Source organism: Kogia breviceps, chromosome 10 (assembly GCF_026419965.1).
Source record: "Kogia breviceps isolate mKogBre1 chromosome 10, mKogBre1 haplotype 1, whole genome shotgun sequence".
Classification (NCBI taxonomy): Eukaryota; Metazoa; Chordata; class Mammalia; order Artiodactyla; family Physeteridae; genus Kogia; species Kogia breviceps.
The window spans coordinates 14,939,583-14,965,288 of NC_081319.1; the positions used below are offsets into that span (position 1 = coordinate 14,939,583).

Consider the following 25,706-nt stretch of genomic DNA (forward strand, 5'->3'; position numbering starts at 1 on the left):
CACCCACCACATGCCAGACACTGTGCTAGGTACTAAACCTAAAAACTTGAAAATATAGTTCCTATCCTTAGTAGACTTCAAACTTATTAATTTAGACTTGTTTGTGATCTAATGAAAAATCTAGGTCAAATAGTGATTTAATTTTAATAAGACTGAGAACAATATTTATAAAAGTACATTTAGGAATACTAACTCATTTCAGTTTCTCTAAATTTGTGGAATCCAGTCCAGGTATTATTGGCTCCACTGTGAACATATGGAAACGGAGGTTCAGATAGTATTTCATATATTTTACAAGGTTTCACACTTAAAATGCAATAAGGTAAATATAAAATTTGAAAAAAGTTTGAGATATGTATGTATGAAAATTAAGGGTTATCTCCTCATATGATGAATTTCTTGATCATAAGAAATAAGTCCCAATGGAAAAAATGGACAAAGAATATGGGCTGACCTTAACAAAAGGCAGAGATACAACTGGTTCAAACACCCACGGAATATTCAGCCTGTATTTATGAAAAACTGTGAATTAGCGAAATATTGAAATAGATTTTATTTGTGCATTTGTTTTACCAATTCAATCAAAAGAGCACTTACATTAATAACATGTAGTGTTTACAAATATGGGGGCAATGGGAATTCATCTGCCTGGAAATACAAAGGGAATTGTCTTCCTAAAACAAAATTTATTAATAAACACAGTGACATCTTCAAAATAATGTACTATACTGTGTCATATGACATTGAAATTGTAATACTAGAATTTTTTTTTTAAGGAATAATCAGAGACACATGTAAAAGATCCAGGTACAAAGGTGTATATACATCATCGTATTTTTATAAGTAGTAAATAGTTAGAAAAAGCTAAATATCTAATGATAAGTTATTGGTTTGAGTAAAATTCTGGCATACCCATCTGGTAGAATATCCTTCAAATTTAGAAGAATATTTATGATGCTTAAAATGTTCACAGTATGTTAATTAATGAAAACCAGTTACAAAACAGAACACATAGGATTGTTTCAAGATGGCGGAGTAGAAGGACATGTGCTCACTCCCTCTTGCAAGAGCACCAGAATCACAATTAACTGCTGAACAATCATCGACAGGAGGACACTGGAACCCACCAAAAAGCTTACCCCACATCCAAAGACAAAGGAGAAGCTACAATGAGATGGTATGAGGAGCACAATCACAACAAAATCAAATCCCATAACCACTGGGTGGGTGACTCACAAACTGGAGAACAATTATACCACAGAAGTCCACCCATGGGAGTGAAAGTTCTGAGCCCCACGTCAGGCTTCCCAACCTGGGGGTCCTGCAATGGGACAAGGAATTCCCAGATAATCAGACTTTGAAGGCTAGAAGGATTTGGTTGCAGGACTTCGACAGGACTGGGGGAAACAGAGACTCCACTCTTGGAGGGCACACACAAAGTAATGTGTGCATCAGGACCCAGGGGGAAGGAGCAGGGACCCCATAGGAAACTGAACCAGACTTACCTGCTAGTGTTGGAGGGTCTCCTGCAGAGGTGGAGGGCAGCTGTGGCTCATTGCGGGGACAAGGACACTGGCAGTAAATGTTCAGGGAAGTATTCCTTGGCATGAACCCTCCTGGGATGCACCATTAGGCCCAGCAAAGAGCCTCTAGGCTCCAGTGCTGGGTCACCTCAGGCCAAACAACCAACAAGGAGGGAACTCAGCCGCACCCATCATCAGACAAGCAGATTAAACTTTTACTGAGCTCTGCCCACCAGAGCAACACCCAGCTCTGCCCATCACCAGCCCTTCCCATCAGGAAGCTTGCACAAGCCTCTTAGATAGCCTCATCCACCAGAGGGCAGACAGCAGAATCAAGAAGAACTACAATCCTGCAGCCTGTGGAACGAAAACCACATTCACAGAAAGATAGACAAAATGAAAGGACAGAGGACTATGTACCAGATGAAGGAACAAGATAAAACCCCCCAAAACAACTAAATGAAGTGGAGATAGGCAACCTTCCAGAAAAAGAATTCAGAATAATGATAGTGAGGATGATCCAGGACCTTGGAAAAAGAATGGAGGCAAAGATCGAGAAGATGCAAGAAATGTTTAACAAAGACCTAGAAGAATTAAAGAACAAGCAACTAGAAGAATTAAAGAACAAACAAACAGAGATGAACAATACAATAACTGAAATGAAAAATACACTAGAAGGAATCTATAGCAGAATAACTGAGGCAGAAGAACGGATAAGTGACCTGGAAGACAGAATGGTGGAATTCACTGTCACGGAAAAAAATTAAAAAAAAAAAAAAAAAAAAAAAAAGAAAAGAAATGAAGACAACCTAAAAGACGTCTGGGATAACATTAAACACACCGACATTCACATTATAGGTGTCCCAGAAGGAGAAGAAAGAGAGAAAGGACCCGAGAAAATATTTGAAGAGATTATAGTCAAAAACTTCCCTAACAAGGGAAAGGAAATAGCCAACCAAGTGCAGGAAGTGCAGAAGTCCAAGGCAGGATAAATCCAAGGAGAAACACACCAAGACACATAGTAGTCAAATTGACAAAATTAAAGACAAAGAAAAATTGTTAAAAGCAACAAGAGAAGAATGACAAATAACATATTAGGGAACTCCAATAAGGTTAACAGCTGATTTCTCAGCAGAAACTCTACAAGCCAGAAAAGAGTGCCATGTTAAATTTAAAGTGATGAACGGAAAGAACCTACAGCCAAGATTACTCTGCCCGGCAAGGATATCATTCAGATTTGATGGAGAAATCAAAAGCTTTACAGACAAGCAAAAGCTAAGAGAATTCAGCACCACCAAACCAGCTCTACAACAAATGCTAAAGGAACTTCTCTAAGTGGGAAATACAAGAGAAGAAAAGGAACTACAAAAACAAACCCAAAACAATTAAGAAAATGGTAATAGGAACATACATATTGATGATTACCTTAAATGTGATTGCATTAAATGCTCCAATCAAAAGACACAGGCTCACAGAATGGATACAAAAACAAGACCTGTATATACGCTATCTCCAAGAGACCCACTTCAGACCCAGGGACACATACAGACTGAAAGTGAGGGGATGGAAAATGATATTCCATGCAAATGGAAATCAAAAGAAAGCTTGGAGTAGCAATACCTGTATCAGATAAAATAGACTTTAAATTAAAGAATGTTACAAGAGACAAGGAAGGACACTACATAATGATCAAGGGATCAGTCCAAGAAGAAGATATAGCAATTATAAATATATATGTACCCAATATAGGAACACCTCAATACATAAGGCAAATGCTAACACCTATAAAAGAGGAAATCAACAATAACACAATAGTAGTGAGGGACTTAAACAACTCACACCAATGGATATATCATCCAGACAGAAAATAAATACGGAAACACAAGCTTTAAATGACACAATAGACCAGATAGATTTAATTGATATTTATAGGACATTCCCTCCGAAAACACCAGATTACACTTTCTTCTCAAGTGCAAACAGAACATTGTCCAGGATAGATAACATCTTGGGTCACAAATCAATCCTTGGTACATTGAAGAAAATTGAAATCATATCAAGCATCTTTTCTGACCACCACACTATGAGATTAGAAATCAATACAGGGAAGAAAATGTAAAAAATACAAACACATGGAAGCTAAACAATATGTTACTAAATAACCAACAGATCACTGAAGAAATCAAAGAGGAAATCAAAAAATAACTAGAGACAAATGACAACAAAAATACGATGACCCAAAACCTATGGGATGCAGCAAAAGCAGTTCTAAGAGGGCAGTTTACAGCAATACAATCCTACCTCAAGAAACAAGAAAAATCTCAAATAAACAATCTAACCTTACACCTAATGGAACTAGAGAAAGAAGAACAAACAAAACCCAAAGTTAGTAGAAGGAAAGAAATCGTACAGATCAGAGCAGAAATAAATGAAATAGAATCAAAGAAAACAGTAGCAAAGATCATTAAAACTAAAAACTGGTTCTCTGAAAAGGTAAACAAAATTGATAAACCTTTAGCCAGACTGATCAAGAAAATGAGGGCAAACACTCAAATCAATAAAATTAGAAATGAAAAGTGAGAAGTTACAGCGGACATGGCGGATATACAAAGCATCATAAGAGACTACTACAAACAACTCTATGCCAATAAAATGGACAATCTGGAAGAAATGGACAAATACTTAGAAAGGTATAACCTTCCAAGACTGAACCAGGAAGAAATAAAAACTATGAACAGACCAATCACAAGTAATGAAATTGAAATGTAATTAAAAATCTTTCAGCAAACAAAAGTCCAGGCCCAGATGGCTTCAATGGTGAATTCTGTCAAACCTTTAGAGAAGAGCAACACCCATCCTTCTCTAACTCTTCCAAAAAATTTCAGAGGTAGGAACACTCCCAAACTCATTCTACAAGGCCACCATCACCCTGATATCAAAACCAGACAAAGATACTACAAATAAAATTAGAGACCAATATCACTGATGAATATAGATGCAAAAACCCTCAACAAATACTAGCAAACAGAATCCAACAACACATTAAAAGGATCAAACACCATGATCAAGTGGGATTTATCCCAGGGATGCAAGGATTCTTCAATATACACAAATCAATCAATGTGATACACCATATTAACAAACTGAAGAATAAAAACCATATGATCATCTCAATAGATGCAGAAAAAGCTTTTGACAAAATTCAACATTGATTTCTGATAAAAAGTCTCCAGAAAGTGGGCACAGAGGGAGGCTACTCAACATAATAAAGGCTATCTATGAAAAACCCACAGCCAACATCATCCTCAATGGTGAAAAACTGAAAGCATTTCCTCTAAGATCAGGAAGAAGTAAAGGATGTCCACTCTCGCCACTATTATTGAACATAGTTTTGGAAGACCTAGCCATGGCAATCAGAGAAGAAAAAGAAATAAAAGGAATACAAATTGGAAAAGAAGAAGTAAAAGTGCCTCTGTTTGCAGATGGCATGATACTATACATAGATAATCCTAAAGATGCCACCAGAAAACTACTAGAGCTAATCAAGTAGCTCTAGAATTTGGTAAATTTGCAGGATACAAAATCAATGCACAGAAATCTCTTACATTCCTATACACTAACAATGAAGGATCAGAAAGAGAAATTAAGGCAACAATCCCATTCACCATTACAAGAAAAAGAATAAAACACATAGGAATAAACCTACCTAAGGAGGTAAAAGACTGTACTCAGAAAACTAAAAAACACTGATGAAAGAAATCAAAGATGACACAAACGGATGGAGAGATATACCATGTTCTTGGATGGGAAGAATCAATATTGTGAAAATGACTCTACTACCCAAAGCAATCTACAGATTCAATGCAATCCCTATCAAATTACCAATGGCAGTTTTTACAGAACTAGAACAAAAAATCTTAAAATTTGTATGAGACACAAAAGATCCTGAATTGCCAAAGAAATCTTGAGGGGAAAAAAAGGGAGCTGGAGGAATCAGACTCCCTGAGTTCAGACTATACTACAAAGCTACAGTAATCAAGACAGTATGGTACTGGCACAAAAACAGAAATATAGATCAATGGAACAGGATAGAAAGCCCAGAGATAAACCCACACACCTGTGGTAAACTAATCTCTGACAAAGGAGGCAAGGATATACAATGGAGAAAAGACAGTCTCTTCGATAAACGGTGCTGGGAGAACTGGACAGCTACATGGAAAAGAATGGAATTAGGACACTCCCTCACAGCATACACAAAAATAAACTCAAAAATGGATTAAAACCCTGAATGTAAGACTGGACACTATAAAACTCTTAGAGGAAAAGATAGGAAGAACACTCTTAGACATAAATCACAGCAAGATCTTTCTTGACCCACCTCCTAGAGTAATGGAAATAAAAACAAAATAAACAAATGAGACTTAAAGAAACTTAAAAGTTTTTCACAGCAAAGGAAACTGTAAACAAGATGAGAAGACATCCCTCAGAATTGGAGAAAATGTCTGCAAAAAATTGACAGAGGATTAATTTTCAAACTATATAAACAGCTCATGCAGCTCAATATTAAAAAAACAAACAACCCAGTCAGAATACTGGGCAGAATACTGGGCAGAATACCTAAACACACATTTCTCCAAAGAAGACATACAGATGGCCAAGAAGCATATGAAAAGCTGCTCAACATCATTAATTATTAAAGAAATGCAAATCAAAACTACAATGAGGTATCACCGCACACTGGTTAGAATGGGCATCATCAGAAAATCTACAAACAACAAATTCTGGAGAGGGTGTGGAGAACCCTTTTGCACTGTTGGTGGGAATGTAAATTGATATAGCCCCTATGGAGAACAGTATAGAGGTTCCTTAAAAAACTAAAAATAGAATCACAATATGACCCAGCAATCTCACTACTGGGCATATACCCAGAGGAAAACATAATTCAAGAATATACATGCACCCTAGTGTTCATTGCAGCACTATTTACTATAGCCAGGTCATGGAAGCAGCCTAAATGCCCATCAACAAATGGATAAAGAAGAAGTGGTACATATATACAATGGAATATTACTCAGCCATTAAAAGGAACAAAATTGGGTCATTTGTAGAGATGTGGTTGGACCTAGAGACTGTCATACAGAGTGAAGTAAGAAAGAGAAAAGCAAATATCGTATATTAACACATATATGTGGAATCTAGAAAAATGGTACAGATGGTACAGCGGTTTGCAACACAAAAATAGAGACACAGATGTAGAGAACAACCTTAAGGACACCAAGGGGAGAAACCGGGGGCAAGGGGTGGTGGTGGGATGAATTGAGAGGTTGGGATTGACAAATATACACTAATATGTATAAAATACATAACTGATAAGAACCTGCTATGTAAAAAAAATAAAATAAAGTTTAGCTTAAAAAATCAGCTATCAGAAAAAAAACAAAAAATAAAAAAAAGATAAACAAAGAGAGAAGCCAATATGTGGTCTTAATTGGATCTTGATCTGAGACATAATCAGGGAGATTTGAATGTTGACTGAATTCTACATTATAATCCCTATATTAAGGGATGGTTGTTAATATTCTTTGGTTGTGATGTGTTTTCCTGGTTAGGTGTTTTTCAATGTCTTTATCTTTTAGAGATATATATGAAAATATTTATGGATGATAAGATATAATGTCTGAACTTGCTTCACAATATGATCAGAGGACTAGAGGGATGGGTGGAAGAATTGAGATTTGCCGGTAGTTCTTTGTTGGAGCTGAGTGAGGGTTCCATAGGAATTCACTATGCTAGTCTCTGCTTTTCTGTATATATTTGGAAGTTTTCATAAAAAAAGAAAAGTGTTTTTAATGAATGGAAAGGACCCAAAGATGAAGAAGAGTCTAAGCTCTTTGCCAAAGTCCTACCGTCATTTCCAAGAAAGCCTGTTTACTGAAAGCAACACTTTCTATATAAATTTTCCCAAGTAATTATCTTGCCAGAATACTTCTGGTTGACATATCTTCTTTCCAAATGTTGTTGAGAATTTCTGAAACACAGGACAAGCGCTCTTTCCACAGGGTTCCATTAAGAAGTTTAATTCACAGAAAATACTGTATAAACTCATACGAAACATTAAATTGATGTTTGACCTGTGTATTGTATTTGTTGCTGCTTGTGCAGTCTGAGTCTTTATAAACTTATTCACCCTAATTTCTATAATCTGAGCAGGGAGAGACCTTTCTCATTCTGACACCAAAGACAGAAACCATAATGACAGATTAGTTACACAGAGATGTAAAATTTAGAAGACTGAAATCAGTGTCTTTTCATAATGAAAGGCATTTGCCAGACATGACAGCAGAACAGATTAATATTCTTAGTATTTAAAAATATAATAATAAAAAAAACCTCTTCCTAAGTCAGTCTGTGAGGTGAAAAATAAAACTACCACTCCTATTTTAAAAATCAGCAAAAATTTTGGACAGATGATTCCTGGAAGAAAAGGAACTAATGTAGGACTGCCAGGTACAATATAGGATACCCAGTTAAATTTGAATTTCAGATAAATAACAAATAATTTGGGCCATAATTATGCTAAAACATTATTTGTCATTTATCTAAACTCTAAGTTATGCAATTTACAATTTAGGCAATCCTACATTAGTATTTTTATTGGCCAACTCTGGCAACTCTAACTAATGGCCAATGAATTTGAGAAAATGATTAGCTTCAGCTCTAATTATCAAGGGAGAGCAAGTACAGCAAGAAGAGCAGAGGCCCCACCAGGCAGGGGTGGAAGAAGAACACTGCACCTGCACCCACCTGGCCCACCTGGAGCTCCGGGGAGGAGGCGTGATATCAGGGCCTCACAAGGGCAGGAGGGAGGTGGCCAGCACTGAGGCAATGGGGGTCACAAGTTTGGTTGAACACCCTGAGCATGGTCTTCAGGGGAAAGGAAAAATATTATCAGCAACTTGGAGCAGAGGACCCCGTGCAGAAGCAACACTTTTATTATTTGCTCTTAAAACTTTGTTGTGATCCATCCAAATGCATTTTTATCTTTTATGGAAAATTTTATGATGTACCATGTAATACATACAAAAAGGAATTTAAATATCCATGTACTCATCTTCCACTTTAAAAACATAAAACAATACCAACGAATGTTTCTCTCCCTCCTGCCCTCACACCCTAGTTAGCTACTGTAACCTGAGCTTAAGAATCATCATTGCCTTTAATTTTCACATGTGTTTTACATATGTTTGCACCCCTAAATAAAATACATAGTATAGTTTTCACATGCTTTCAACTTTCATGTAAATAGAAGCATAACGTATGTATTCTACAAATTGCCTTTTTTCACCCCACATTTTGATTTTGAAATTGATTCATAATAATGAGTGATGCTTTATATTAGTCAGTTTCAGCACTGTGTAATATTCCATCATTTGGATATACCAAAATTTCCATTTCTAGTCCCTGTTGATGGACAGCTCGTTTACAATTTTTGCTACTACCAAAAATCACTGCTGTGAACATCCTTAAGCATGTCTCTTAGTATATATTTCAGCCCACTTCTCCAGGGTATATGCCAGAGTGGAATTACAAGCTCAAAGAGTATGTACAACTTCAACTGTAATTCTACAAAGTGATTGTACTAATTTATATTCCCGCCAGCATCAATAAATACATTTTTTACAGTTAAAAACAACAACAACACATAGATTCATCCCGGTGTTGTATTTTACACACATACACACACACACACACACACACACACACATACAAAAGATGACTGAAAGGATGCCATTATCTTGAGTGATAGGATAATGAGTAATATTTATTTTTCTGCATTTCCAAATTTTGTATAATAAATATGTACAACTTGCATAATCAGTAAAAAGGGATTTTAAAAACTGATATTCTGTTTGTTTTCAATTTCCTTCACTGCTATGTAATATGCTGAAGTTATTTAAGAATTTGGTGTAATTTGCAAATTTTGAACACATTTCATCATCTTAGTGAGTCTACAAGTACCATTTACTTAATGAAAATGAGTAACATTCAGGTAAAGAAGTTGGGACATGTGATTAGAAAATTATGTGAACATGTATATAATATGAGATGTTATTTTTCTCAGGTAGTTTATGAATCCACTGGATAACCTAGAATATATCAACAACAATAGAGGGATAATTATTCCAAACAAATACATATTCCTTTTAATGTAGTCCTTTTTGTGTTTCTCACTATATATAGTTTTTTCATTAAAAATTATTTTGGAATTAAATATTTTATTAAATTCTAATTCTCATTTCTCACGTAAGATCTAAAATTTTAGCACCCCAAATTTGTAGAGATGGGTATTTAATTGAATTCAAGAACACATATTAGAATTTTGATTTCAGCGTAGCAGGACTCTTCTCTGTCTTGTTTATAGTTGCACTCCAGTACCTGAAGTAGCATCAATCACATAGTAAGTATTCAGTCAATATTTGTGGAATTAATGTATTAGTGAAAATCACTGTCTACAATGAACCAGGCACTGAACATACAAAGAGGAACAAGTCAGGGCCCAAGCCTTCAGGAACTCAGACTCTGGGGGAGAACAAAACTGGAATAAATAATTAAACAAATTAAAATATGGTCCAAACTTCCATGGAAACAAAGTGTTAAAAAAAATTTAAACTGTGTTTATAAGACAAAAATTATAAATATATATGCATCACATTTTTTCAATCATTTATAAAGATAATATTGAAAAATTTTAGTGTACTGCAATGTTATTTAATTAAACTTGAAAATTCCTTTTACTATTGCTTTATTATCAGTACATTTTATTGAATTATATTATTAGTATTGTAATTAAGTATGTTAAATTATTGATCTGGATTAAACAGAATTTTTGAATAAATTAGGATAATTTCATATACACATAAAAGCATGAAAGAAAATGTTACCCAAGGGCTAAAACTCTGAGAATAAAAGAAAATACTTTAGGACTTCCAAAGATACATTTATAAGTCTTGAAACTTCAATGGCATAAAATGATTTTTTAGTTCTTCCACGTTTCTTTGTGAAAAATGACTTTTACCTTTTTTTTTTTAACATCTTTATTGGAGTATAATTGCTTTACAATGCTGTGTTAGTTTCTGCTTTATATCAAAGTGAATCAGCTATACATAAACATATATCCCCATATCTCCTCCCTCTTGCTTCTCCCTCCCACCCTCCCTATCCCACCCCTCTAGGTGGTCACAAAGCACTGAAATGATCTCCCTGTGGTATGTGGCTGCTTCCCACTAGCTATCTATTTTACATTTGGTAGTGTATATATGTCCATGCCACTCTCTCACTTCGTCCCAGCTTACCCTTCCCCCTCCCTGTGTCATACAGAGTGAAGTAAGTCAGAAAGAGAAAAACAAATACTGTATGCTAACACATATATATGGAATCTAACAAAAAAACAAAATCAAATGGTTCTGAAGAACCTAGGAGCGGGACAGGAATAAAGACACAGATGTAGAGAATGGACTTGCGGACTTTTAACTTTTAAATGAAGAAGTCACTAATGGTAAAAGAAACTGGCCCAGGTATTGTGCAGATGATGGACGTGTGTGTGTAAATGTATGAAAATTTCTATTTGGGTTTCTATGTTGAACCACACAGGGCAAATAGGTTATTTTTCTTTTAAATTCCATTCTCTCTTTTTCTGTAAGAAAGCTGTTTCTGTCATTGCATGATCACTCTGAACATCTTACAACAATAGATGAAACTAGAGTGAAGTCAGCTAAGACAGAGTTTTCCCCACCAGAGTGCCCTATAGCTTGAAAGGAAGAAGCAGACAGAGGCCTCATTCTCTTGTCTGCAAACCATACAGACACAGTTGGCACAAAGTAACAATAATGTCAGCATCTCTGAAAAACACGTATATTATTTTAAGAGAACTCTTGAATACACACTTTTGTGTTAATTTAGATATAGGAATGTCAGAATTAGCATACCTGTCAGCACCAAAGATTCACAATTAAGCATGTTTAAGAATTTGCTAACAATATTAAATGCCTAGAAAACATCTTAACGTTACATATTTGAAAAAACTTTGCTTCTATCAAACCTTGAGTAAATATAAGCCTTTCACCTCAATAAAACTTTAAGGAATTTCTTTAATTTACTCATACCAGCCGATAGAAAATTAGCAGCATATCTGGTTTCTGACCTCTTTCATTTGCTGCTCTTTACTAATTGGAGAAATTTGATGGATGCCAGAAAGGAAAATTAGGTTCTTTGGCTAAGAGCTCTATTCCAACAAGTGTAATGCACTCTTGACATTTACAAAGATACCATAAAATTCTCTATATACAGCCCCTTACACAGCCCTGTCAGTCAGGCAAATGTAATAGAAGCCAAATAAAATAAACTTTGAAATAATAAAATAAACATATTGAAAGTAGAGTGTCCATATTGGCTTTTTTACACACAAGAGTGAAAAATAACTAGAAACTTTGCAAAATATTCACATGTGAGTCTTTCCTTCCTGCCTTAAAAGGAGACTTTTAAAGAGCTTTTAAAACACATCCAACCCAATATTCTCACTTTAATCAGCAGAAGCCACCTAAAGGAAGAATGGTCTGTTTAGCACTCAGCTTTACTGTGTCATTCGGAATTGCTGTGCTAAAAAACATTTTCAATAATTGCTGCTACATTTTAAGAATTTGCACAGCATTAAATTTAAAGAATCAATATAGCTACCACTCCCAAAGAATATATAAACGTTCAGCTTTTCTAACTAAATTCTAGAGTATTACCTAGCATAGTTTCTTATTGAATGAAGTGTTCTTTTGGACTGAATCAGATACTTTAGTAAGTTAATGTTTGTAGAACCAATGGAAACACAGATACAGCTGGCTTTAACCATTTCTTGTTAGATAATGTGAGGATCTAGCGAATTACTTAAAAATTAAGGAAAGTAACCATCTTTAATTTCTGTGAAAAATCTATTTTTAAAGCTCAGATTTGGGGCTTCCCTGGTGGCGCAATGGTTAAGAGTCCGCCTGCCAATGCATGGGACATGGGTTCGAGCCCTGGTCCAGGAGGATCCCACATGCCGTGGAGCAACTAAGCCCATGTGTCACAACTACTGAGCCTGTGCTCTAGAGCCTATGAGCCACATCTGCTGAAGCCCACGCCTGGAGCCTGGGCTATGAGACGGGAGAGGCCACCACAGTGAGAGGCTCGCACATCACAGCAAAGAGTAGCCCCCGCTCACCGCCAACTGGAGAAAGCAGCCCCACGCTCAGCAACAAAGACCCAACGCAGCCGAAAATAAATAAATAAAATAAATTAATTTTAAAAACACCTCATAATTAACTTTCAGCTTAATATTTTGGAATGAGTGTATGCCTCCACCCCTAACGTACCATTGAATTGATCCAAAACATACCAAAAGAAATATATGAAATCATAGAGGGCCAGGAAGAAAAAAAACAGTAAGCCAGAAATTTGATGACTTTCTAAAAGATAGAAAGCAGATGGGGAAAATTCAAGTCAACGTGGAAGTATATGATATTATGCAGTATAATGAGAAAGTTATTTCCACCACGGATGCATAAAATACTAAGTATAATATACTTTAAAACAAATATAAAAATATATATAACCAAGGCTGTAAATGAAAACAAAAAAATGCTCAGGGAACCTAAAATGAAGAGGACACTCAAACGTAGACTGGTGAGGAGGTGGTAAAGATAAAATAATCCAAAGAGAAAAGGACCTTGCATGAAACAGGGTATCTTGAAGGATTCTGCTTATCTGGTGGAAAAAGAGTCTGTCATAGGTAGCCAGAACACCAAGTTTATCCCAAGCTTGGTTGTAGGGCTTAAATTTATTCCATCTGCATGGTGAGGTAATTTTAGGCCAAAAAGTTAATATAGAAAGTAGTCCAAAACGGGGAAATTATAGAACCACCCTAGAGGCAAAAGTGGAGCAATGCTATAGAGAAGCATCTTCTACTCACATGATGCTGGTCTCTTATGGAAAGCAACATCTGCTGAAGATGAACTTGCCATAAAAGGAAATCATAAACACCAGAAAGAATGAGCCACCATGAGGGAAATCCAGCAGACACAAGTAATGGAATAATTTGTCTCTAAAAATGAAAACTAGTTGAACAATCAAAATTCAACTTTAAAATAAGCTTAGTTAAAAATATTGGAAACAGTTTAAAAATAAAGTGAAAATAAAATGGTAGAAAGGCAGACACTGGGTAAAATATCTTGGAGAAAATTTAAACAAGTCATGATCCTGTTTGTGAAGAGGATTTATATATTATCTCTAGCTTTTTTAGAAAATATAAAGTTATATTTTATGTTAGAATATTTATGTTCACTAAAATGTGATAGAGTATCCAATTTTTAAGCTAATAAAAATATATAAATATTATATTTATCAATCCAGTAAAAGGCAGTAAACAATAAATACAATAAAATAAACTGTTGAAATTATCTCTGGGAAGTGGGACTAGAAATGCATAGGAAGGTATTTTTATTTTACTACCTTTGCTGTAGTTTCAAATTTCATTACTGTTGTTTCGAGGTGCATGTATTACTTTTTTAGGACATTAAAATTTTAAATGAAAAAAAAAAGCCCTTAGTAACAACAGGAAAGAAATGTGTAAGCATTTTGTCATGGCTTTCTTTGGTGAAAGGAATTATGGCTTTTTAAAAAATGTTTTTCTGTGCATTGCTTTTATAATCAGAAAATTAAATAAATCATTTTTCTTGATCAGGCCTGATTGTTTGGTCTATGCAGAAATATCACTTCTATTTTTAAGCTATATGGATCTTAGGGCCAGCGTCTCTAAATCTTCTCTCAGTGCTCCCTGAACTCCATTTTCATATCTTATTGTGATTTACACCTCCAAATTTAATTGTCTACTAAATACCCAATATAATTGAATAGATGATTGTAATTTTCATTCTTTTCATTGTTTTATATTACTTTTCCCAATTGATCCCAAAACTTGTAGACAAATGTTATAGTAGTGATACTAACATAAAAACAATTAAACAACTAATACAAAGAGTACTTGTTAATTTCAAGGCTTTCTTCTAAGCTGTTTTCACATATTAACCTATTTAATCCTCTTGCTAATACTTTGAAGTCAGTACTATTATTCTCTCCATTAGGGATGGGGAAACTGAGCTAAAGAGAGACTAAATAACTCACTTAAGGCAACAAAGCTATTCTGTACTGGATGTAGAGAAGAGCAGGTATACAGCTGATGGGTGGCACTTCAGCTCAAGTGGCCTGCCTTCAGAATTCTGCTTATCACTTTATACCCACGCAGAGAATGGAACTTAATGAAACATGTTTTACCAGTAAGATCATTAATTTTTTACTTCATAGGGTACATGATTCTTTTATTCCTTCTTTCAAAAATATCAATACCTAAGTAATTTCATTCGTTTATTCATTTAATTGGACACCAACTATGTGTAAATTTTTCTCTGTTTGTTTGTTTTTTGCGGTGCGCGGGCCTCTCACCGTTGTGGCCTCTCCCGTTGCAGAGCACAGGATCCAGACGCGCAGGCTCAGTGGCCATGGCTCATGGGCCCAGCCGCTCCGCGGCATGTGGGATCTTCCCGGACCGGGGCACGAACCCGCGTCCCCTGCATCGGCAGGCGGACTCTCAACCACTGTGCCACCAGGGAAGCCCTATGTGTAAGTTTTATACCCAGTCTAATACCATAAAATATTTGAGAGTGCTAATTTTGATTCATGCTACTAGGACCCAAATTCACTGTAAATTACCTTAGGATTCATTGCAGGATAGTTAAGTAAGCCATAGACTTCATCATGAAAGACTAATAGGAGATCAAAAGAATGCCCAATGACTCTGGGGTTTTGTTTTTCTTTTCTCTAGTATTCCCTGTGTTATGCCTTTACTATAAGAAGTATTTAATACTAGAATACATAGTGCACATGCAATCAATTTTAACTAAAACAGCTCTTGTCAATATGAATGAGAATAATTTAGTTTCTAATTTTCTGATGAAATTTCCACTTAAAAGAATTTTCCCCAACTGGAAGATTTTTACTTAAAGTTCCTTAAAGAGGTTTCTATTCCTCATTTATTCTGCAGAAACAAGGAAGAAAGAAAAACAAGATGGTGGTGGGATACAAAAACAAAGCAAAAAACCCTCCGTTTTCAATGTGAGTAGCAGTTACCCCAAAACACAGACTCTGAAGCACATTTCCATCACTGCCAAAGTCTGAAGAAACATGGACCTAAGGGAGGGTTCATCAGGGAAAAGTGACAGTTACTTTCTCCTTCTCTTACTTTTAGGAGAATGCAGTTTGCCCCCAAACCCGCTAGCTTATACACCCTGCCCACACATGTGAACAGCCCCCCCAACTGTCAGCATCCCCACCACAGTGATACATGGCTCTACAATTTGTTACAATTGGTGAACCTATATTGTTACATTACCATCACCCCAAGCCCACAGTTCATATTAGGGTTCATTCTTGATGTTGTACATTCTGTGGGTTATGACAAATATATAATGACATGTATCTACTATTATAGTATAGAAAATTGTTTCAGTGCCCTAAAAATCATCTGTGCTCTGCTTATTCATATTTCATGCATATATTTTGAAAGGAAAAGCAGATCGTGGGGTGGGGGGAACAAAGGGAAATGCAGTTAAAAAACATAAATCTCAAGAAGAATCAGCCCCAGCTTGTGGAAAGTGATTAGACAGTTACTCTTACATAGATTTAATATCGTCTGCATATATTTTTTAAAAGAAAATCAAAGTGAACTGAAAAGGTATAAAACTAAAAATAATTTGGATAATATGATAGATATTGAAGACAGACAAATGAGATGCAACATGCCCATAATTGGTGATCCTGAAGAAAAGAAGCAATATAAAAACAATCTCCCCGTTCTCTGGGAAAAAATTAAATATATAGTATAACAACAAAAAATTTTGAAATAAAAGAACCTCAAATCAATGGAGTACACCATATTCAAGCAAAGTTGATGAAGACCGACCAACTTCAGAACATATTCTGGCAAACACAAACAGACAAACAAGAATCATGTGGACATCCATCACAATAAAAGCAAGTTATATACAAGGATGAAAATTTCAAACATATCTAAAAACCACTGGGCAGCACCATTCAATATGGGAAGTGTCCTCAGCTTTGTTTATAAATATTTACAAATTTCTGAAGGAAATAATAAGTTTGATTCAAGAAAGATAACTTGTCTTTCATGTATAAGGCAAATGGAAGAAACAGTCTAAGCACAGAGAAAATACAGCATATATGAGTTTCCTTGGTGGAGGGGTACTACTTAACAGTGACCTCCAACAACCTGAGAAATAATTCACAATAAAGAATACAGGAATGGTGAATTGAGCAATTGGTAAGGACTGAATCCTTTCAAATTTGAAATAAGTCCAAACCAAGACTGTAGTAATTAAGCCAGGATGTAAATACTGTAAATCTCGGTAATGTAAAACTGATAATATAATTAAAATTCAGGTGGTATGTGTAAGGGAGATACTCATAAAGTATATGTGCTAATTTCTTTATCACAACAAGAACTTATAAGAGATTATTTAATAGTTAAACATGCATTCTAAAAATGAGTTGAAACTATTAACATTTTCATAATTGTTGTTCTTAACTCTAAGGTAATTTTTCTGGAGCTAATCTCTCTGTTGCAAAGAAATGAATACCCAAAATTTAGTCATTTTTTCAGTTTCATATCAACTCCTTTTTTTTCTGCTTAATCCAAATCTAAAATTAAATTCACTACCTTTTTTAAAGAGTAGGATAAAATCTTATCCTTTTAAAAATATCTATCAATCAATCATCAATCATGTTATTTAAATACTTCTTATTTGTAAAAAAAAAAAATTAAATATGTACAGTAAGAAATCGCTCTTACCAAAGTCTTTCTCTTTCTTATTTAGGCATCGGCATTGGATGTCTCCAATGATAGTCTTTAAATTTCATGGTTGTTATTTATGAGTGTTGAGATTTCTTTTTCAAACTTATAATTATGTTTGAGTTATTTTTAATGAGTATAGCTTATGCTACTGCATTCTAAATAACATGACGTTAGATACATAAATGAATAATTTCATAACCTTCCTCCACTAAAATAATTTAAAAGGTACAAATTTACTTTTGTACTACTGAATATTGTATTTGTCAGAAAAATAAAGTATACAAACAATATACCTCACATGCTTTTTACAAGATAATTAATTTGTTTTGTCTACGTTTGGACCAAATATGTAATAATTTTCTAAATGACAATGTAAATTCCTTTTTATTAAGGAAAGTTACATGGAGAATTAAAAAAAAAACTATTCTGGTGCTTCACTAGAAATGTTCAAAGAAGTAATGCACAGTAGTTGACGGGCTTTTTTTTTTTTTTTTTTTGCTAAGATGTGATTAGTTATGCATTTATATAACCTCATATAAAGCCTAATATAAAAGTTTGCAGATTTATATATTTGAAATCTTTGGACTACATAGCCATGTTGTTGCTTTAAAAAAAAAAATCACTGAAGCATCAAAGATAAAATCACTCTGTATTTCTGTGTGTTATACAAATCTTGTCAGTATTTTTGTATGTATCTGTTTGTTTTGTGAATCTGTGTAGGTTTACACGTGTGAAAGAAGGGAGGGTCAAGGGAGAGTGTGCTTAAATGTCTCTTTTTTTTTTTTTAATCAAATACAATGCACATAAACTGGTAGTCTTTAAAAACAATAATCAAAAAAAGATGATAAACAAACCCATGGAGCAAATGAAAATTGTTCAAAACAAGCAGTTCAACATTCAACATATGGCTTCTTTTTTTAATGAAGACCTTTGAAAAACATTGCCACTTTACATAAGATTATGAATACCTCATTTTCCGAATTGATTCTGTGTAATTCTACTGTTCTCCCTACTTTTTCCTCTTCTATTAGTCATTCTGTGAATGTTACTCAGAAGACGTAGTCAGGATGCTGATTATTTAAACATAAGTAGTTTACAATTGGAGAAGCAAAACTATGAATTCCAATTTCCCCCCAAACCCCCAATGTTGACAATATTCCATTAATGTAATGGGTTATATGTGGCTAATCTCAGAGCTCTTAAAAGTTTTATTCCCAAGTCATCAACTTTTGAAACTTTCCATAAAGTATTATACATACCTTAACACTGACAAGCTTAACTATTATAAATGGAAACTCCAGAAGCTATTATCTAGAAGCTACATAAGAGGCAAAATACCAGATAAATTTGGTGAGCTCATGTGACATCCAGTCTTGCTTTCTTCCCCTAACTAAAACCCTCTCCCAGGAAACTTTTCATAAACATTCCTTTAAATCATCCGTTGGACACTGTAAACCCCACCCCTTTACCCTTTGATGAAAAAAATTTAGCAATCACATTTTCCCATTTGCCATTACAGAAAGGGCGTGAAGCCATCTGAAAGTACCAGAATTAGCAGTGTCATCCCATCTTGCCCATTAGTTTTACTGCAGCAACGACTAGTGAAACCACTGAAAAATATACCTGTAGTCTCTTTCCCTGGTTTGATCCTAAGCTCCTCCGAATACAGATTCAATACATTTTCTTTCACAGGAATAAATGTATTTTAAGCATCAGCATCATAGAAACACAGCATAAATAAAGCAGAGACTTCTCCCCCAACCCCAGATTTTACCTGTTATGCTAATACAAAGACATTGAAAGGAAGGAAAGCTGCAGCTTGCCCAGCAATATTCTCATTGCAGCAGACAGCACAATTTTGTACTTACAGATCTTACCAGGGAAATGTCTCGGGATCTTTACAATTTTTCTGCAGAACTCTGTTTCAAGCTCTCAGCCAGGCATGCTGTGCATCCAGGCAGAACCAAGCCGTATGGAATGTCTATGCAGCTGGGAGATAATGGGACTCTTTTTCCCAGCTGGGACCGCAAGCCTTTTATCCACTGAGTACTGCGTGTCTCTTCTCTGGTCTTAAGCATAAAACACGCGCCTCTCCTGCTGCATTCCTGACGGAACCTAGACAATTAGTTCTTGAGACACATGTGCAAATCTCCCGTTTGGAATATTCAAAAGGAAAATTCTCCCTACATTGAAAAACCAGTTCTATCTTCATCATCCTTCACAGAATCAGAGAATGCTGAAAGCAGCTGCCATTCAGTGGCATGAAAGATTAAATTCACCCTCCCCTTTTTTTGACTGGAGATAGTCACTCCTGTTGGGTCATCAGAAAATCTCTCTTATTGAAAACTGGGTCAGGCTAACTACTTATTCGGTTTCCAACAGGAAAAGAAGTAAATTTTTTTCTCCCTCTGGTTTCACTGTATTGTCATTTGCAAGCAAAGATTAAGCTGGTCAAGGGTCTGCCCTAATTTAGACTATATTCAAACGTAAGCTTTCTTATAGCTTTCATGCCTATAGCTCCTGCGACTCGTTAGGGTGAAGAGAAAAGGGAAATAAAACTCAAGGATCTTATGCACTGTCACTGAATCCTTTCTAAACCATATTTTTAAAATACGTGCATGAGGCTTCTAAAAGACAGGTAAGCACATAAAGAAAGTAAAGGCCAAAAGAGTATAGCTGCTCTCTCAGGTTACATATGTATAATCTCCTGAGGCCGAGAGCCACTGTATATGTGTTTGCAAAACAACTCTGTAAGGAAAAGAATGCTGTTTGTGTTTCACATCCAGCCATTCAACTAAACTTTTTAATATGTTTGAGTTTTACTATTGCTTTTGAAGGCAGTAACAGCTTGTTGAATAAAAGCTAAGAAATAGGAAGACCCCCTGCATGCAGAGACACCAACAGATACACAAATGGCTACAACATGAGAGCAGAAAAATTGCTTGGACTTATTTTCATGTTGTAATAAAAAGAACGTGCACTTTTTACATCTTAAAGTAAATAGATACTGGGAAGATGAAATCCACAAATCAAATATGGTATCTTTCAGACTCAGTTTTCTTTTATCTGATGAGCCAGAAGGTTTCTATGACTGTGTGTTATGACTACATTCTATGGATTTCTATGATTATATTCTTCTGTAAATATGTCAGTCACATACCTCATTTCTACACAGGGTCTAACAAACATTATAGGAGGATTTAGAGAGGAGTTAATGCTTCATAACACTAGGTAAACTCAAAATGGTCTGTACTATTCTTTTAATTCATGGGGAGGCAAATTGGAAGAATTATTTTATAGGGATATTTGTCTTAGTTGAACCACAAAACCTTTTTTTCCGCAAAACTTTTTAAGTTAAAGGCATCTCTCTCTTTTGAAATCAAAATGTTGTTTATTTATAAAAATTCCAACATGCTGAATTTTTCTGAGGATGTATGAGAAAAATAGTCATAATGTATTAAGTTTTTCCATGAAGAGGAATTCATTTCGTTTAAAGGACACCCCCTAGGGCTTCCCTGGTGGCGCAGTGGTTGAGAATCCGCCTGCCGATGCGGGGAACACGTGTTCGTGCCCCGGTCCGGGAAGATCCCACATGCCGCGGAGCGGCTGGGCGCGTGAGCCATGGCCGCTGAGCCTGTGCGTCCGGAGCCTGTGCTCCGCAACAGGAGAGGCCACAACAGTGAGAGGCCCACGTACCGCCAAAAAAAAAAAAAAAAATCCTTAAAGAACACCCCTTGACTCAAATCTCTAATGCTTCTGCCCCATATTCAAAGACAGGTAATTGCTTTACTTCCTCTTTCCCTGAGAAGGGAATAAAAATCAGAAGAGGGCTCTAGTAGCTCCTCCTACTGCATCTAATTACACACTTGCACCTGTACCCATAGACTCTGCCTTCACTCCTGCTTCTGTGGGTGAACCGTGCTCCTTCCTCAGGCCAGGTCCTCCACTGTGCTCTAGTTACTGTGCTCTCTTACATATTCAAACACTGTTCCAGCTACTTGTCCCCCTTTTCAGAATCACCAGTTCTGTCTTTTTTAAAGCACCTTGAATGAATTGTCTATCTTCATGGTCTTCAAATCATCTTTTCTTTCTCCCTTGAATCCAATTTAACTGGCTTTTTCTCCTCACTGTTCCCTCTCTCACTAGCTGTTCCTGCTCAGAAACTTTTGTTGGTACCTTCTCATTTTCCTAATCTTTAATCACTGGCAGCATCATAGTTTTAAATTAAGGTCTGTACACTAAAAACTATAAAGGAGTACTGAGAGAAATCAAATAAGACCTAAATAAGTAAAGAAATATACCATGTTCATGGACTAGAAAACTCAATATTTTTAGGAGGTCAGTTGTCTACAAATAGGTCTTTAGATTTGAAATAATTCTAATCAAAATCTCAGCTAGTTTTCTTGTGGCAGTTGTCAAGTGATGATAAAATTTCTATAGAATGAAAATAGCTAAGAAAAGTAAAATCAAAATGATAAAGAACAAAATTGGAGAAATTATACTCTGATTTTACCACTTACTACTACCCTAAAGTGATCAAAGCAGTGTAGTATTGGCAGGATAGTTCAACAGAACATAATAGAGTGTCTAAAAATAGAACCACACTTATATGATCAATTGATTTTAGACAAAGGTGCCAAGATAATTCAATGACAAAAGCATCATATTTCAATAAACCGTGTTTAAACAAATGGATATTTATTTGGAATAAATTAACTTTGACACGCCATACATACACATGCAAAAAAAGGATCACAAACCTAAAAGTAAAATTTGAAATGGATCACAGACTTAAAAGTAAAACTTTAAAACTTCTAAAAGAAAATATACAAGTTATTGGGCTAGGCAAAGATTTCTTATGACACATACATACATACACATTTATGCACAATAACACAAAACATAGCAAAAAATAGAAATATTGGGCTTTGTCAAAATGGAAAGTGATCTTTGAAATATATCATTAAGGAATTTTTACAACTCAAGAAGACAAACAACTGAATTTTTTTTTTAAATATATAAACGGAAAATTCACCAACGATATGTGAATAACATTTAAGCACATAAAAAAAGGTGCTCAACGTCATTATTCATCAGGTAAATGAAAATTAAAACTGCAGTGAAATACCACTGCATACCTATTAGAAAGACTAAAATTAAGACCACTGAAAATACCAAAGCATTTTTGAGGATGTGAGACAACTGGAATTCTTACTCCTGGCTGCTTAGAGTGTAAAGTGTTAAAACTACTTTGAAAAACAATTTGGTGGTTTCTTAAAATACTGTTACTAAGAAACTCCACTCCTATGTAGTTTCCCCAAAGAAAAGAAAGTGTATGTGTACACAAAGTTTTGCAGTGAAGATTCAGAGCAATTTTTTCCTAATAGCCAAAAGTTGGAAACTACACAAATGTCCATCAGAAGATTAAGGGATTAAAAAATTGTGCTACTTTCATAAATGTAATATTAGTTAGCACTAAAAAGACAAAAACGACTGATACTCATTACTTAGATTAATCTAGAAAATAATATGCTAACAGAAAGATATTCAAAAAAAGGCACGGCAGTTTTATACTGACAGAAAACAAAAAATGGTTGCTTAAGGCTGAGGTGGGAGATTAATTGCAGCTGGGCATCGGGATATTTTAAAGCACTGAAAATATTGGTTTTGATTATGATAGTGGTTACCTGATATGTACATTTGACAAATGTTTTCATACTCTACAAGTGGGTATGTTTTATTTCATGTAAAGTATATCTTATAAAGTTGAGTTTTAATAAATTAAATGATGATGGTAGGTAGTTTTTCTTACAGGTTTTGGAAAAATAAATATTGGCAAGCCTATCATTCTAACCAAATATTATTATTTTTGGTATTATTGTTATTACTGATTTTAGTGGACAATGAAAATTGTCCTCTCCAATCTCTTCTATGATTGTTAGTCCTTTCAATCCTTTTTTGATCTACCTGTGTCAATTTGATTCATTTTTATTTTTCTAGGGGACAATGACGATGATGGTGATGATGGTGATATTGAGAGGTAACTTTTTTTTTTTTTGCTTTACACGAGCCTCTCCCATTGCAGAGTACAGGCTCCAGACGCGCAGGCTCAGCAGCCGTGACTCACGGGCCCAGCCACTCTGCGGCATGTGAGATCTTCCCGGACCGGGGCACGAATCCATGTCCCCTTCATTGGCAGGCGGACCCTCAACCACTGCGACACCAGGGAAGCCTGAGAGGTAACTTTTATAGCCCAAAATATGTGCCAGGTAGTGTTTTAAGTATTTTATATTATTTATTTATTTCTCACAATAACCTGATTAGTGTTATTATTTTCCATATGTAACAAGCAAGGAAACTGAAGCACACAGAGGTTAACTAAATTGTCTAAGAGCATCTAGGCAGGACACAGTATAAAGGAGGGATCAAACCCAGGCAGTCTGGCTCAAGAATTCAATATTAATATTGATTTTATTATTCAAATCTTTATATTCCTTTTTACATTTTGTCTACTTGACATGTCAAATTCTGTGAAAAGCTTATTAAATTTCTCCCACAAAGATTTTTTAAATCAAGTAATCCTTATTTTTCAAGAAGCTTTTGCACTACATATTCTCCTGCTAGATTGCTTAATGGATAAAGGTTATGTGTGTGTGTGTGTGTGTGTGTGTGTGTACATATATATCACTATGTATCTCACTATAGTGAGATATATATACTATATATATAGTATCTATCTATCTATTCCCTACCTACCTACCTATACAGTGAATTGCATCTTTATGAGTGTATATGTATGTATATATACATATGATTGCATCTTTATGATATTATAACATCTTTAGGAATCCTTTTTTACTTGTTTACATCTCTTGGACTTGAATTCTATTTAGCATCCCTGCTTTCTGGTTTGCATTTTCCTATATACACTTGCACATTAACAAAATCTTTTGCCACTTTGTTTTAGCTGTCTTTCTCATAATCATCATAAGGTTGGGCTTTCTTTTTTCAATTGGGGTTTAGTTGCTTTTAATATTGTGTTAGTTTCTGCTGTACAACAAAGTGAATCAGCTATATGTATACATATATCCTCTCCCTCTTGGACCTCCCTCCCACCCTCCCCTATCCCACCCATCTAGGTCATCACAGAGCACTGAGCTGAGCTCCCTGTGCTACACAGCACGTTCCCACGAGCTATCTATTTTACACGTGTTAGTGTATATATGTCAATCCCAATCTCCCAATTCATCCCAGCCCCCTTTGCCCCCCCATGTCCATTCTCTACATCTGTGTCCTTATTCCTGCCCTGCAAATAGGTTTATCTGTACCAGTTTTGTAGATTCCACATATGTTCATTGCAGCAGTACTCACAATAGCCAGGACATGGAAGCAACCTAAATATCCGCTGACAGATGAATGGATAAAGAAGATGTGACACATATATACAGTGGAATATTACTCAGCCATAAGAAGGAACGAAATTGGGTCATTTGTAGAGACGTGGATGGACCTAGAGTCTGTCATACAGAGTGAAGTAAGTCAGAGAAAAACAAATATCGTATATTAACACACATATGTAGAAGGTGGTTGGGCTTTTTTAACCCAATGTGGCTCCGCTTTCTGATAGGGTAGCTTAATGCACTTGCATTTAGTGTGGTATCTGGCATTCGTATTGGAATCTCTTTCTTTCTTCTCAGTCTGGCTGAGGCATGGAGTTGGGAGTCTTTCTGTGTGCAGATATTTGCCAAGTGCCCACATGGTCTGGGAGACATTGACACCTACAGTTCAGGTTCTTCCCAATGCAGTAGGACAGCCTCATTTGGCAGGACCCCCGACATTAGGCACAGGCTGATGGGTGTAACGCATGTCTCAATTCTGCCACAGAATTCCTTCAGCAGTTAAGTCAACTTCAGGGAACTATGAGACGGGGCTGTTTTTCCCCTCATGGCCTCAGGGAGCATTTCCCTTCATACTGCTATTTCCTCTACCCTCCTGGTACCAAAGGAAAACAAACAAACAAACAAAAACAGTGTTCGTCTTCGTCCCAACACTTCCCAGTAGAATACGTAGGCTCCTCTCACCTGCCGACTCTTAAAGTGGGTCCCCCAAATTTTATAAGCTTCAAGCCCCACAAAATCTTGATCTATTTCTTCCTCTTGAAAACATGCCTATTAACTATACCTGATATATAGTTGCCTTATTGTGAAGAAACCTCTAATGACATTCTTTCT

The 25,706-nt window shown here is 35.6% G+C and overlaps 1 protein-coding gene across 2 annotated transcripts in view; it reads right to left on the minus strand.

The window, feature by feature from the left end:
- Positions 1 to 19,752, minus strand: part of CNTN6 (contactin 6) — a 304,375-nt gene extending 284,623 nt beyond the window's left edge. Inside the window, exon 1 of one of the 2 annotated variants that reach the window (XM_067043597.1) lies at positions 19,344 to 19,745. The gene's annotated coding sequence lies outside the window, so the exon portion shown is untranslated. Of the gene's footprint in view, positions 1 to 19,343 lie in introns of both variants that reach the window. The other variant, XM_059075379.2, reaches the window with a different exon arrangement.
- Between the last annotated feature and the right edge of the window lie 5,954 nt (positions 19,753 to 25,706).